Source organism: Brienomyrus brachyistius, chromosome 2 (assembly GCF_023856365.1).
Source record: "Brienomyrus brachyistius isolate T26 chromosome 2, BBRACH_0.4, whole genome shotgun sequence".
Classification (NCBI taxonomy): Eukaryota; Metazoa; Chordata; class Actinopteri; order Osteoglossiformes; family Mormyridae; genus Brienomyrus; species Brienomyrus brachyistius.
In genome coordinates this window covers 49,276,388-49,293,666 of record NC_064534.1, presented here as the reverse complement: position 1 = coordinate 49,293,666, position 17,279 = coordinate 49,276,388, and the positions used below count along the sequence as shown (strand labels likewise).

General features: G+C 42.8%; 1 protein-coding gene across 3 annotated transcripts in view; it reads right to left on the bottom strand.

Moving 5' to 3' along the window:
• Positions 1 to 15,598, bottom strand: part of LOC125723187 (WSC domain-containing protein 2-like) — a 64,193-nt gene extending 48,595 nt beyond the window's left edge. The window contains exon 1 of one of the 3 annotated variants that reach the window (XM_048999607.1): positions 15,356 to 15,598. The gene's annotated coding sequence lies outside the window, so the exon portion shown is untranslated. Of the gene's footprint in view, positions 1 to 13,068; positions 13,764 to 13,784; positions 14,082 to 15,355 lie in introns of those variants that run through there. The other 2 variants (XM_048999616.1, XM_048999618.1) reach the window with 2 other exon arrangements.
• Positions 15,599 to 17,279: the final 1,681 nt, after the last annotated feature.

Sequence of the window (17,279 nt, the reverse complement as noted above, 5' to 3'; positions counted from 1 at the left end):
CCCATGAGAACGTCTAAAGAACTTACCATGAACATTCCTTTAAGGTCCCATAATGTTCACTGGACGTCCCATGAGAACGTCTAAAGAACTTACCATGAACATTCATTTAAGGTCCCATAATGTTCACTGGACGTCCCATGAGAACGTCTAAAGAACTTACCATGAACATTCATTTAAGGTCCCATAATGTTCACTGGATGTCCCATGAGAACGTCTAAAGAACTTACCATGAACATTCCTTTAAGGTCCCATAATGTTCACTGGATGTCCCATGAGAACGTCTAAAGAACTTACCATGAACATTCCTTTAAGGTCCCATAATGTTCACTGGACATCCCATGAGAACGTCTAAAGAACTTACCATGAACATTCCTTTAAGGTCCCATAATGTTCACTGGACATCCCATGAGAACGTCCTAATGACATTTAAAGGACTCCACAGAAAAACATCTATGGTACATTAGTGCAAACATCTGGAGGACGTCTTGGGGATTTTATATTTTATTTTGTTAGCTGGGAAGTTAAAGAAATCTAACAGTTTATAAGAACATTGACAATATGACATGATCCTCTATTGATGCCAGCTAATCATTATTATTTTTTATGTATTGTGAAATAATGGTCCAGCTAACCGAACATTAGCAAACTCATAATACTAGTAACTTTACTTCAATAAACATCAGAAAAATAACTGGCAATGATATTTATACAAGCAAAGGTGTCTGATGAGGAAAATAGTCAGGTAATGGTAGATTAGCTATGGGAGGAGGGGTTCAAAGTTTCGAAGGGAAAGAGATGCTTTCTGGTTCTACAGCATATGATGTTAGAGGTGGCTACTACAATACTGTATGTTAATGTTCTTACTGGTTATATGATCAAATATTTATCAAATATTCTTCAACCGCTTATCCTACTGGGTCGTGGGGGTCCGGAGCCTATCCCAGAAGCAATGGAGCACGAGGCAGGGAACAACCCAGGATGGGGGGCCAGAACATCACAGGGCACACTCACACACCATTCACACACACAGGCACTCCTACGGGCAATTTAGCAAGTCCAATCAGCCTCAGCATTTCCTACGACTGTGGGGGGGAAACCGGAGTACCTGGAGGAAAACACACGACGACATGGGGAGAACATGCAAACTCCACACACGTGACCCAGGCGGAGACTCGAACCTGGGACCCAGAGGTGTGAGGCAACAGTGATAACCACTGTGCCACCATGCCGCCCCCATGTGAGGGAATTATGTAATGTAAATCATTCTCAAATGTATTATGCACTTGCACTTCCCAGGTACAACAAAATCCTTTTGGGGGGGAGGGCGGGTTAGCAAACTGTGCAGAGGGTTGGATGGGGGTGGTTCCTGTGGTGGGGGGGGGGCTTCCCCCACTGCCAAAAAAAATCTAGAGTAGAGGAAACACTGTAAGCTGTTTTTTATGATTTATCGCAGCTGAGTGAAAAACTAAGGCATTTTGAGGGCCCAACCCACAAAATCCGATAAAGACACCTGGAACTGCATCACAGGTCAGCACCACAGAGAGCAGAGAGACCAGTCTGCTGTTTTCATTTCATTGCTCAAACACCAGCATTTATGAAAGAATGCCTTGTTGATAGCATGCTAACATACGGGAAAAAAGTAAGAGACCACAGCACAATTTGTTTGTTTCTCTCATTTCTGAATTTAAGGGTGTGCGTCTGTGAATAATGGGTTTTTTTTTTGTAAACTGTAGCCTGGTTCTTCCCTTTTTTTCATTAATGAAGAGCTTCTTCCTTGCTTTATGGGTCTTCAGTCCTGCTTCTACCAGCCTGATACAAACTGTCCTAGCAGTGCACTTCACACCTGCACTTAATGTTTCCCATTCCTTTGGAAGGTCACTTGATGTCATCCTCCGATTCATGAGAAATAACCGTCATCTATGGCATTAGAAAGTTACTTCCTCCCTTTACCTGGCTGGTTTTGGGTCATTCCCAATGTCACCTGCTTCACCTTATTCTTGTGTACTGCTGTCTTAGAAATTGTGAACCTGGAAGTAACCTGCTGCTCAACGCAGCCTTCTACCAGCAGAATCATGATTAAACTGGGATTAAAAAGTGGTCTTTTTTCAATGGTTCCACTCTCTCTCTCTCACAGCAGGATTGTGGGTAATCATCTCCCATGCTCGGTCTCGGTCTGCGTGCCTCACTCATATATTCAAAATTTAGTAGAAAAGCACCACCCGAATAAGGGTGTAGCAGTGCGAGCAACATATCTGTATAACGACAATGCAATGTCCACATTTCCACAAAAAGGAGGCAAGGAAAGGAGTCATTGCATAGGCTCCTTGTTAAAGTCACACAAAAAGAAAAATATTCCAGTGAGCCAACAGATAGCAGTGATTCCGTTAGTTATAGTGAAAGTTGTCCTACAAAATAACCCTCCTCTTCTCCTCTCATTTGTCTCCCTCACACCATCCACAATTCTTTTCAAAGGTAAAGTGTAAGTTCATTTGTTTGTATTTCTACTTTATATTTTGTATTAATTATTTTTATGAATATTTTTGGGTTGTGGAATGAATCATCTGGGTTTTCATTATTTCTAATGGGAAAATTTGCTTTGATATACAAGTGCTTTGGATTACGAGCACATTTCCAGAACTAATTATGCTCACAATCCGAGGTTTTACTGTAATAGTCATGGAACTTTAATGAATGGATTAATCTTCAGAGCCAGGTACAGAACATCAGAGCCGGGAACAGGACATCAGAGTCAAAAAAAAGTGACAGGAAGGCTTCACCAACACACTAATAACCACAATGTCCGCTGCCTTTTCCTGGGTTCTCAAAATGGCTTGATACTCATTTCTGGAAGTTATCTTTGGATTTTACAGGCAGTGACAGGAAGTCTCTCGGCAGAGAGGGAGAAGCTTTCCCATCCGAACTCTGCGCCACACCTTTGATTACTCAGGTGAACAAACAACCACAAGGTCCCAGTGGACCAGCCAAAATAAAACAGGAAATACCACAGGAGTCTAAACCTGCAAACTTCATACAAAAATCACTGAAGGGAAAACTTGGCATATGAGGGAGTGGCCGTTAAAATATCAGGTACAAATATTAGCTATACAAACAGCCTCGTCATACAAAAATGGTTACCACGCAACAACTGAGCAAGGTTAGAAATAATGGTACACTTTTATTTATAATCCCAAGTAGACCAGGGCCTGTATCAACAAGACAGATATCTTGCTTAGCTCCATAACTTGTCAGATTTAATGGCAGTTTAAATGGACTTTCTCTTTGTTCACTAACATTTAGCCCAGATTACCTTAAATCCAATAAGTTATTCAATTAAGCAAAAAATCCTGCCTCATGATACAGGCCCCAGAACAGCCATCTGGACTCCCCCGGGGGCAGCATGTGGCTCAGCAGGCAAAGCCTATGTGCCAGTAATTGGAAAGCCGCCGGTTTGTTCCAGGCCTCAGCGAAATAATCACATCTGTGTTGCCCTGAGCAAAGCCCGTAACCCCCTGTAACCCCCAGCTCCATGGGCGCCGCTGCAGGTGGCTGCCCTTCACTGTCAAGCATACTCTCACCTTTATATGTTTAATGGAGAGCAAAATCGGGTAGGTGAGATTAGAATTTCCCCACCAGGGATCAATAAGGTTTAATTATTATTAAAATCCATCCATTTTCTGTACCCGCTCGTCCTATTCAGGGTCGAGGGGGTCTGGAGCCTATCCTGGAAGCTACAGGTACAAGACAGGGAATAACTCAGGATGGGGAGCCAAGCCATCGCACGGCACATCCACTCACACATGAACCGCAGTCCAGGAACATTCTCCCAAATTAACACCACAGTGTGAAACCCAAGCCAGGCATGTCATAGGAATATCAGGTTACAGTGACTGAATTTGCCCTGTATCTTTAATAAATTACAGCCATGCAGTGCCAAAAAAAAATCAGCTAATGACCTGTAACCTTCGTGTGACTCAGCAGCCTAGTCCAGCGAGAAATTAATGGATTACAGTACCTCGAAAGTGGACAAATTACATTAATGGTTTCGTTCCCTCACACACACACACACACACACACACACACACACACACAAATGACTGCGATATAAACAATGCTACAAAACCATTGATTGTTACTTTTAAATGTATGTCTCTCATTTAAAAGTATACATAAAATAAACACATCTAATTTATTTCTCACTACTAAGAGTAAATGAAGCATTATCTTTACTCTGTAGCTGCTAATCTGACAGGATTATATGGGATCAGAATAATCCCGGACCCACCCCATATATTATATAACCCCTAGGAATGATTGTTCACAGTTCTGATCAATGCCTCAGCATGTTATGATGCTGGGTAATATACATTTCCTACAGCAGTATACAGTATCACTCAGCAAAACCCAGACTTGTAACACACTTCCTTCAAGAGGGTCGGGAGACAGCAGGTAGTCTGCAGCAAAAACCTCATTTATTCAGACATCTTTTGCCAAAAGAGGGCCACTAGCTGTCTGAAGTTTTAATTGTAAAATGAATGGGGGGAAAAATGCTTTTAGAAACTGATATGACAAGGACCAGGCTGCACTGATTGTAACAGGCAACAGCTAATCATAACTCTGTCATGAGTCATTACAGTAGTTTCAGCTGGAATGTGACAAGCGAAACAAACCCATCCATCTTCCACAGCACTTATTCAGTACAGGGCAGTGTTTCCCCTACCATTATATTAGGGGGGCGCCCCACCCCCCACCAAGAGTACCTCCCGCCCCCCTTGAAGGTCAAGTTAATTTGATTTAATTTTATTTTCTATATACTGCCAGATCACAACAGAAGTCATTTAAGATTACTTTTACTATAGAACAGGTGTATACATTGTCCTTTTATTATGTTATTTATCTTATTTAAACAACAGTTCGTCATTTTTGTCTCTAGACGGTTGCGCAATTACAATTCTCTGCTCTCAGTATCGCGCATGGCGGAGTTCCGCTCCAATGCGCGCACACAGACACGTGCGCGCACACAGCTGGGCACACTCCCACCGGCGGACAGATATCGCGCGTCGGAAAATATGTCGCGTCGACCGCCTGAAAAGCAGACAAAAATATCTGCGTTTTTTTAAACACTCCCAGGGTGGTGAAGATGCGCACTTTGTGCATAATTGTCATACAAAGAAATGTTATGATGTTTAGTTCAGCCGTTATATTGACTGCTGTCATTAAAAGAAACACATGAACACCATGAATCCTGTCTGTGTCCGTCTGCCCCGTCTGGCCCCCCAAGGCTGTAAACCCAGGGGAAATGCTGCAGGGTCACAGTGAACCTGGAGCTTTTCCAGAAAGGACAGGTCACAGGCAGGGAACAACCTGGATGGGAAGCTAGTCCATCCAGACAAACACACATGATCGCATGCTAAGGACAATAGGGCAGTCCTTATAGCGATGAGTCAAACTTTAAATTGACAGTTTTTCATGCACTCACCCTTTCATCCTGTGACACATTGTAATGTAATTTCTGGTAAAATTTTTCATAGTTTTACTGATGTTAAATCTGTTATGTTATCAAACATATACTAAATTTCAGCCAAACTTTGCTGAAAACAAAATATAGGAAGCGCAACAAAGAATATTTATTTGTCAACCTGCAAAAGAATCCAAGGGTGTGCTCTCTACCATATTTCTTAACATTTGGTCAATGTAACCAAAAAAAATCAAGAATCATAAAATCTGACCACATAAAACACAGCAAAAATTTGAAAATGTGCAGAATTTGAATTTGTGACAAAAGTGAAGATCAACGAAAGGCATTATGTTGTTCTTATTTCATGGTTGCTACTGGAATATTTTTAATGACAGTATTTTTCATAGCCTATTTTAAATTGACATACAGTGAAGAAACAGTGAAGACAACTGAGAAAACAAATCGAGTACAGAAAAACAATGAAGTGAATGACTCAATAGACTAACAAGTATTACAGACGGTGGATGAATAAACTAGGCTTTAGCCATTCCAGCTGCTTGAGCAGCCTCTATACATACTTGAAAAATCATTTAAAAAATCATATATATTTTCATATATAAAATAACAAAATGAGGGGACGAGAACTAGCATTTTCAAAGTGTTATTTTTAAGGACCACCCTAATGGACAGATGCCACACATGAATCCAGAAAGACCATGCAGGTTCCACATACTAAGCCTGGAGCAGAAATCAAACCACCTGAGCCAGGGCCTGTGAAGGGGCAGTGCTACTGATCTTGTCCTAAACCTCTATCATCATTATACAGTACTGTGCAAAAGTCTTAGGCAGTCCAAAGAAATGTTTAAAGCTGTTTATCTGGGTAGTAAGTGTACTTTGGCTTAGAAGAAATAACACAATTTAACATTTGAACATGTGCGAATTAAGAGTAACACAATAAAAACTAGTAATAATTTCCTCTGTTCTCGAAAAAGTTACTGATATCTAGTTGGATGGCTAGATGAACACGGCTTCAGTTCCCAAACTTCTCCTCAGGGGCACCTCAGCCGTTCCATGACTTTGTTAAATTTCATCAACAGCTCAATTAAATATATTGGTTTAAAAAGTCAGTGACAGATTGACTAGCTATATTATGTGTGCTTGTGGCCAAGTCAAAAAATACATGGCTGCACTGGACGGTCACTGCAAACGCTAGGATGATTTTAGCAGAGGTTCTGAAATGGCTAAGCTGACACATTTTGACAGGCATAATATCATAGTTTTACACCAACACGAGGATAATCTAAACACCATTTTCTTTGCATGCCTAAGACTTTTGCACAGTACTGTAGTTGTCACACCACATACACTATTTCACTATAGGAGCACCGGGATCCATAGAACCGCAGGCAGGCTTGAAGCCTGTAACGGGATGGCTGAATGGAACAGTGGGATTTTTTTAATGGAGTTATGCAAGGACCTCACTATAAACATATTTTATGGCTGTTCATGAGTCTGTACAGGTGGAAAACAATCCAAAGAGTAAAAACAGTCAAGGTTTTCTGCTGCAGCGCAGAAATGGCACAGCCCTGGTGGCATCGTAAACTGTAAATCCTACAGTTTACAGTTCAGCAGCTCTTCAAAAACCCTGCAAATTTTAAACATTTCCAGCTCACCAGCATCTTTCCAGCTGTAGGACAGAAATGCTATGGACTGTACTCCCAGCACCACCCCCACCCCCACTGTGTTCTTGAGCATGTCTTTGACAATAGTGCAGCCAATAAGTCAGTAATTTGTACCAAGTAATATCAATATGTATCTGTACCAGTAATACCAAGTGCTAAGTACGACCACTAAAGCATGCCTGAAACCAAACCCAAGAGTATTCATACTGTGGCAAGTGCATGAAATATTTTAATAAACGAGATGTTTTCTTTACTGATCACCAACACTGGTTAGACTAGCAGCAGCACAACTATGGAAGCCAACAATATATGACAATCACATTTGTGGTTGCACGGCAACAAAACACACACATTACATGGTACACAGTCACAGTCCCCAGGATCCTTGACATACATTCCTCCCAGGTGTGTCCTCCACAGCCACTGCAGGAGGGTCCAAGTCAGGCCAGAGGGCAAAATGGTACCCAGCAATCCTGGTGCAGGACCACAACCTTTCATCGTTTGGGCAGCCGTCACCAAAAAACAATGTTGAAGAGGCACTTGAGGATCTCTCTAGGTCCCCTCCAGTGGCTGTCCTACTTGGAAAACTGTCCCTTCTTGAAAATGGGGCAGTACACTCAATCAGTCCCCGACACCGACGTCCTGCCCACAGCTATATGCATTGTAGGGGCGCTTCTGGAAGGCGGTCACTGCATCTTGGCTTGGCTTGTGCCCCCCGGGTAGCTGGTGCTCCAGGAGTCACTGTTCGTTACCTCTGGCTCCAGGGGCAGCCCATACATCAAGTCCAAAAGCATGCACACCTCCCTCCTGAACATCAGCGTGACTGCCATGCAGTGGGTGCTCTCCTGCACAGTTGCCCGGTATGCCCACAGGTCCAGGGGCAAGTGGCAGACCCAGCCGTCCTAGTGGTCACTGATAAGGATGGCGAGCTACACAATGAGTGGTCCACCAGCTCTTCTGCATGGGGGTAAAGAGGGGATGCCCAGACACTTGCAGACCTTGCAAAACACTCGTGACTTGAAGTTCCACTCGTCGTCACTGTGCAGCTCCTCCAGCACACCAAAGCAGCAGAACTCTTTTGGCTTCTCACCTCAGTAAACTCTGGTCAGGCACCACGTATGCCTCAGGCCACTTGGGGAAGAAATCCATGGCCACAAGCATGTAGCAGTTTCCAGCATCACTGCAAGGAAAAGAGCCCAGGATGTCCACCCCAACCTTCTCCATGTGCTGTTGCATGGACGCCCGGGACTGGCAGCTTGGGCCCTTCTGGGTGATGCACGCATCACAGCAATCATTGAAGAGTGCTGTTTCCTGGCTGAAGCCTGCCCAATAGAAGCGCCCCCTAGCGTCTTCGTAGCTCCAAAGTGCTTGGTTCCCATTGTGCTGTGCACCATCCTCACGACCGTACAATGGGGTGCTGGGGCACCAGCAGACTATCCCAAATGCAAACATCTCCAGACCCGAGCTAGTACCAAGTAACTTGCCAGCTCCACATGCAGCTGCTGGAGATCGATAATTCCTCGCCACCTTCTTGCTGTACGGCCACCACGATATCCCACCTATGGCTGTGTTCCTTGCTGCAGCAGCAGTGATGGCAGGTGACCATCTCATGGAGGCGATGAGAAAGAGCATCTGGAACTACATGGAGCCTGCCTGGCCAGGGGTAGAGGTGAAAACGGCGGCAGGGTTGGATGACGGCCAGGGGCTGACAGCAGTCCCTTTTCCATGTGACGTTCAAGCAATTTGGTGGTCCCAGAAAGTCTGGTACCAATCACAGTAGTACCAGGTGAGGTCCAGGAAACCGAGCAGCTCGGCTACACTATGTGATGTTGGCCTTTACCACAGAGATCTTCCCTGGGTCCACCACCACACCCTCACCACTCACAACATGGCCCAGAAACTCCATCTTCTGCCAAGGGAGGACATACTTCTGGAGGTTGCCATGTTAACTAACTTCACAGATGGCAGCAAAGATGGTTTGCGGGTTGTTTAGCCCTCCGGGATATTTGGCAGCATGGTTGAGGAGATCATCCAGATAGACAACACACTGGCTGCGGGGGAGTGAGAAAGCACTCATTCCATCAACTTCTTGAAGGTGGCGGGGGAGTCATGACCCATGCCAAAAACCCCAGCTAATGGTGAATGCGGTCTTGGTTTGGACATAAGGGGTCAATTTTACCTGCCATTAATCGCTTCGAAGGTCTAAGGAGCTGAACCACGTCAATCTCTAAATGTCATCCAGTACATCATCAATCCAGGGCAGCGTGTACAAGTACTTCCAGATCACAGCATTCAGTCACCAAAAGTCATTCTTCACTCATCCACCCGTCTTCTTGAGGACTGCCAACGCAGCCCATGGACTGCTGGAAGGCTCAATGACTCCCGCTGCTGCCTTTCACCGATCAACCATTGTCCCATGTCGCCAGAATCACCTCTCCACTGTAGCCAGAAAGTTTCACTGCAGTCTTTATCCTGCTTCCTGTTGCATTTAGTGGTGCATATTGTTGCAGGGTCACAGGTCCTTCTTCTAGAGATGGAAGTGCATACTAGCGCAATGCTTGGTTCCCAGGATCCCCCACTGGTTTGTTGCTGCTGCCACCCTGCACCATATCGAGGTTTTAAGCTGCCGATATTTTCAGATCAGGTCGTCAATTTCTTCCCACTTTTGACACCATTCTATCAACTGCATTGTGATAAATGAGATGACAGCTCTTTTAAAAGTGAAAGTTGTTCTCTTTAGTGATCACTAATACAGCACTAATCAGACTAGTAGCAGGAGACAAAAAAGCCAACAATTAACGCCACAGTCACGTTCATGGTTGCATGCTAACAAAACACACACGCTACATGGCAAACGACACAATTACAACATTTAATATTTACAGCAAAAATACATGAATTCACATAGTCCTTGCTAAGTATCTGCAGTGCGATACAAGACATTCCAGTAAAGTGCATACTTGGTCCTGCCTACCAACCCCGGCATCACAATATTAATACCCAACATTTCATATTAAAGCTTCATTTCAGTCCCAGGGTGACTGTGCAGCCAGATAACATGGACTGTGATCCAAAGATCATTAGCAGGGGTTTTCAGAAGAAGCCCCGCTGTTGTACCTTTAAATGTAAAATGAGTCCTTCACCTTAAAATATGCAGCTATGCTATTGCATGCACACACACACTCAAATCCATTGTCACAATGCTACTTTAAAACCCAAAGGTCATGATGTAATCTTATTATTCATGTAATTGAATGGCATCTTCATTTGGTGAACCTTCTAATTAGAAAAACAACACTTGCTGGTGGCTTCGGTATAAAATAAGGTTTAAGTGCAAGCACAGTTTGAAGAGTAACCTAATGTTATTTTTAGCAAGCGCGGCATTCAAAGTATATGCTAAAATAACATTATACTGGTGAAAAAGCTTTTTAAAAGAACCAGAGACACGTTTACCAACATCCAACTTCTCAGACCAGACACCAGACTGCAGTGTCCTTCTGGAAGGGTGCTACATTACCATTTCTAGTAGGCATGGGCTGCTCCACATTTTTTCAGTTCCAATACGATTCCAATATAAAATTGCCAGTACCGATACAGATTCCGATACAAGAGCTCTTTTTACGTTAATATTTTCCATCCATCCATTTTCCAAACCGCTTATCCTACTGGGTCGCGGGGGGTCTGGAGCCTATCCCGGAAGCAATGGGCACGAGGCAGGGAACAACCCAGGATGGGGGGCCAGCCCATCGCAGGGCACACTCACACACCATTCACTCACACATGCACACCTACGGGCAATTTAGCAACTCCAATTAGCCTCAGCATGTTTTTGGACTGTGGAGGGAAACCGGAGTCCCCACGATGACATGAGGAGAACATGCAAACTCCACACACATGTGACCCAGGCGGAGACCCGAACCCGGGTCCCAGAGGTGTGAGGCAACAGTGCTAACCACTGCACCACCATGCCGCCCCACTTTAATATTTTAATATAATAAATATATATATATAATTTTAATATGTATACTTTATATATTCTTAATATATTTTAAAACTAGTGAATACAAATGGAAAGACTGTATGCCAAAAAAACATTTAGGTTACTAGAAACATACATAACATACTGTTCCACCTCATTTGCACATCTTGTTTTAAGTGTTTTTGCAGCATTTGCAGTTCGATTTGAATATCGTCCAAGCGAGGATACACAAGTGGCGAATGCTTAAAGTGCCCCACAATTTTTCTCCCACTGGCAACAGCGTCATTTACACTCAGTTCAGACAACAGCCCCTCATGTATCACAAGCTGCAGCGAGTGCACAAAACAGCCCAAGCTAGCGACTCCAACTCATCCATTGCTTTTTTCACATTACTCACATTGCCCCGCACTTGCACGGTGTTTAGTAGGATTTTCCGCTAAACGCTGCTTCCACCTCTCAAAACTTTGTTTTTCCAAAGATTCCAAATCGCTGTACTACTAATTTTTGTTAAAGGTGTAAAATACAGTACTTCCAGATCATTACCCTCTTATCTGATGTTCTTATGCTCCTCATACTAAAAAGGATATGTACGTGACATCACAGAACAGTAGCAAAAAAAAAAACGATTAGCAGTGTTAGCGTTCAGCTTGAATGTCACAAAAAAACACATCTAAACTGGGAAAGAGCCATCAAGCGATTGATTGTACAAATCGATTTAACAAGAAATAGGAGCTATCTTTTTACAGACTGCGGAAAACTAAACAATCGGATGTGGATCGGTCACATACTGTATGACCAATACCCAATTCTTCCAGATTGGTGTCGATACCCATCTGAATATCGGATAAATGCACCTCTAATTTCTAGTAAGATTACACAGTGGACAGGAAAATAACACAATCTGTCCAAACTGCCCCTAAAACCTGAGGCGTCAATGTAACACACAGCATAAGGCCACATAATACCATGGCAACACAGTATTAACGTAACACAAGCTAAGCCTATGTAATGCCATGGCAACACAGTGTCAATGTAACACACAAGCTAAGGTCATGTAACACCATAGAAACACAGTGTTAATGTAACACAAGCTAAGGCTATGTAATGCCATGGCAACACAGTGTCAATGTAACACACAAGCTAAGGTCATGTAACACCATAGCAACACAGTGTTAACGTAACACAAGCTAACGCTATGTAATGCCATGGCAACACAGTCTCAATGTAACACACAAGCTAAGGTCATGTAACACCATGGCAACACCGTGTCGATGTAACATAAGTTAAGGGTATCATGGCAACATAGTTACGCAGTCAACCAACTGTGAATCTCCATAAGTAAAATATATAAAGTCTGAGTCTTTCAAAAGACGTCCCTGCAAATAATTTCTTAGTATTATTTATGAATATATGCAAATACATAAATATGTACGTACAGAAACAAATGTGTATGTAAATACAGAAACAAATAGGTATTTAAATACAGAAACAAATTCTCACAAACCCCTGCAGCCTCGAACACATAGTTACGCATCACTAAACTGACAAGCATACCCCGCCAGCTTAAAAGAATTCTAAAAGCATTACACACACATTGAAAACCAGTCATTTCCACCACCGCCCCCTCATCTTCTATACTATGCCCCACCTAACTCTTTCTCAGTAAGTAAAACATTAACAATAACAATAATATATTGGGTGAATAAGGCACCAGCATGGCCACTGATTTGCTAACGCGAGTGATCTCTAATTTCGGCAGGTCATCCGTGGAGGCCTGACATTTCATTTACGAAACCTTTCATTAACCTAAGAGCAGATCTATTTTCAGGGGCACGGCTTGAAATTCCGACCCGCCTGATAAAACATCACCCTGGGTACCCATCCCGAAACTGTTGGCAAATTCCATGACCCCTGTCCTCATCTAAGTCCCCTGAATCATTCAGGATTTCTACCTCATTTATGGCATCCTCCATTTCATCCTCCCATCCCTCGGACCTGGATCAGCAGGTACATCTCCATCTTTATCTGTGCCTGTTAAAGTGCTCACCTCCGTACAACTGCACTATGCTCCAGACTCTATCCAGCTTATGCACCACCCAGGCAGAGTGGCATAAAGACCACGCATCTGCCAAACAGTTTATTCAGTGAGGAGATAATGTGCTGTTTGAGAAAAAGTGTCTTAACTATATACGAACACACATACCTATTTGGTACAGTCATTTAACTGAAAGGATCAACCACCGAGGCCAGAACTGAAACCAGACTCGGAATTTTCTGCACAATACTTGCCTTTCCGTTATGAATAAAGCATCTGTGCTCAGCATATTGAACGCTGGCCAAAAGATGGTGCATGATAAGCCCAATTTGCATGAAGCATGCTGTACAAGGTAAAGGAAGGCAACAAACCAAACTGAGATAATAGAATTTCATCCCACGCAGTTCCTGTAAAGACTTGTAGATTAACCTAGCTTTCAATGTACAGATTTAAGAGACCGCAAGAGCCAGACTTAGAAACAGTGAAATGTCACCAAAAATCATTAAATACTATAGCAAACCCACACAAGTGTCCTTATGACTTATAACTGTTAACGTCCTAAGAAAAATGTAATTAATTCAGGTTCTCAGAATTAATTCTCTCTCCCAAGACTGTAAAGCACGTACCACCTACCAGCCTGGTTATATGATGATATACAGGAACTGGGAAAGAAGGAAGAATCCCCGATGTTCAGCCTCCTACTGATGGAGTCAACAGGAACTGGTGCTACAGCTGAACACTTTTTGCGGCCTATGAGCACAGTGACATTGCAGGACCCCACAGACTCCTTCGGCTGGTGTCCGGTATCACAGGTTCTGGGTTTCCAGCTGAGATATCGCATTTCCCATTCCCGGGTACACGCTCCAGAACCTCACCATTTTGTTGGCATAACAGCATTTCTCTAGTCCTCACATCATACATATCTTTTCAACGTTATATCTGCGGCCAGCTAACCTAAACATCAAGACTTATGTGAACTTGCATGAGTAAAACATCGTCCCACAATCCTTCTTGAGATAATCCCTCTTCATACATTTACCCCCCCACGAACAGGAAACAATTACTGACCCGGAGAGTGCCAGCAGTGAAATGCCTGAGGTATCATAACACGGTTAAAAGTTGAATTGTAATTTATGAGGTTGTCCCATCCTCCATGTACGTGATGGAAATGTAAGTGGGAGCTCCGACACCTACCTGACATTTAAACACCTTTTCTGTAACTTAAATACATCTGAAAAGTGGATGCATTACATAATGGAAAATAATTCCAAACACCCCCTATGTCTGAGTCCATGACATCAGAATTAGACCTATATCATAAAAAAGTTATCAAAGATTTGTATTTAAAAATTGGACTAAAACAAATCCATGCCGACACATTTCAATGTGTCGCAGGTAGAAACACACTTAACTACACAGTTCAATGTCCCAAAACCGATTTGCTATTCAAAGTATGTTCATATAAATAAATGCACCTGTTAATACCACAGCCTACATTGTTACTAGACAGACCTAGTAAACCCTAAAAACATAAATCTTCGTTAGGTTGTGTATTTACAGCCTACTAGTTAACACTCCTGGGTTGTCACACCTTTCATACTATTACTAGGGAAAACTCTTTTCGTGGTAAATTACCTGCTAATGTGTTTTGATGGTAAATGAAATAGGCCTATATGTTTAATTACTAAAGTAGTCACTGTTAAAGTCCATAAATAAATAAAAGAGCAACGCTTGTTCCTGACTCAGCTGTAAGCACTTAAAAACGATTTTACTAAAGGGATCAGCGTCAATATTAATATATACAAACCCCGAAGGTTTTATTCCTGAAGATGCACATCACGTGGGGAGCGCGGCTCAATTTGTTTTATCCACTTTGACGTTGCGACAAACCGTTCATTTTGATAAGAAAAACGTCTAAGGGGGGAATGCAGATGATCATGTCTTTTAGTAGAAACTGCGCGAAGTGTCTAAGCCGTTCCTGAAATCTCTGTACTAGCAAAACAACCCGGCTTAAATCAGCTGATGCAGGTTCAACTCGCAAATAGCGGTACATCGCTCTTACTATGTTCTGTGCCACTTTGTGATATCAGTATCTGAGTAGGAAACACTAAATATTTTTTCTTGTTCTCAATGCTTAAAAACACGTTATGCGCCTTCCCCGGTGTTCAGTTTGCCGGCTCATACCGAACCCAGTGTCCACCTACCTTTAGTCCGCCTGAGCAGAGAAACAGACGGGGGCTGCACCGGGAATAGTGTGCACGGCAGGTATCCGGGTTTCAGGCAAAATGAATGAGTAACTAGGACAAAAGAATCAGACGTGTTTTTTTGTGGCGAGTCACTAAGATTCTCGCACCCCGCTTCAGCGCAGCAGGAAGCGAGTAGCGGTAAAACACCTCGCTGGTTTCCACGCGTTCACCTCCTGTCAACAAACGAGCCGCGTCAATGCGAAGGAGCTGCGCGTCCAGCAATAGCTCTCAGCACTACCCACAGTACAGAAAAAAACTATGCAATGTGTTTTTAGTTTTGCGTCTTATCCGTTGATAGCATCTTTGTTTATTATAACTCTAGTGCCGTATATAACAAAGTCATTCTCCATAATTACGCGATAGAGTTTTGTTTCTTATCTAAATCCTTGCTGCTGTATCTGGAAAATATTTTCATATTCATTTTCATTTCCATCCGTGCCTAGTCATTCTGATATCCCCTTGTATACCTAAGTATAATCAGGTTCCGCATTTATCAAAATTAGTCACGGTGATAAAAGTATTTATTTTTCCAAAACAGTTCTATCAAAGTTATTTAATATGCTGTTGCACAGAACAGAAATTGGATGTACATACTACTTTCAATACTCTGGCCGCTAATGCTGTATCGCAAAGAGCTGCTGCAGTTTGTCTTATGGAGGAAATGTTACTTAATCTAAAATAGACCTGAGCTGCCATCTGTCACCTTGAGATGCCGTATTTTCACCCATGACTCAAAGCATCCATTTCGTGACAAATCTGTGTTCATCCATAACATCCACAGCACTGCAGATTATGCATGTATGGTAGAAATTTAATCAGGGGCAGCTGAATATCACTGTATCGGGGCTGTAAACATAAACGCTTGTTTCATGTTGATTGTAACAACAAATACAGTCCCAATATGTACAGAGCAAAAGTTCAAATGACTTGTCCCAATAACAGTAACATAACCCATGCAATCTCCAAACTGGTCCCAGTGACAGTAATGTAACCCAAGCAATCTCCATACTGGTCCCAGTGCCAGTCATATAGGTCATGCAAACTCCAAACTGAGTCCAGTAACAGGCATGTAAACCAAGCAATCTCTGAACGGGTTCCAGTGTCTGTGAGCCTATGCCAAAGGAGAAGCCCATCTAAGCTTCAGCTATGTGAAAGGATCAGGAATGAATAGCGTTTGTGTCAGGATGGGGGTTGCCATGTTGGGACACAAGTCACAAGGAGGAATATCTGGCCCCCACAATCCATAGAGACATTGGAGTTCCTATGCGTGAGTAGTATTGGGGTGAGGGGGTACAGTATGATCTGGAATCTTAGAAAACAGTCCCTCATTTTTCTTTTTGACCCCAGCTTCATTTTGGGGGTTCAGGACAAAGACTCAAAAGACAAAGATAAGACTGTCTTCAATGGAGACATTTTTTTTTCTTCTCATTAATACAAAAATGATCAGTGTTGCTAAAGTATGACCTTGACTTATTGCCTTTCTAGCTATCCATTCACTTTAGAGCCTTTTGCTTTTGATTATTATGCGTCTGAAAGTCCCGTTTGATGATACACTGTATCTGTGGCCTGTTTGTTAGGAATTAAATATTTTCCATTGTAAAATAGAGACATAGTAAGAATACATTCCATGCAACTGGCAGCAATCTATAAGGTTCAGGTCAGGCGAGTTTGCTGGCCAATCAAGCACAGTAATCCCATGGTCATTTTGGCAGTGTGGACAGGTGCCAAGTCCTGCTGGAAAATGAAGTCAGCATCTCCATAGAGGTTGTCTGCGGAAGGAAGCATGAAGTGCTCGAAAATGTCCTGGTAGACGGCTGCTTTGACTCTGGGCTTAATTACGAAATCTCACATCACCCACTACTATGGGCTCTTCAAATTCAGC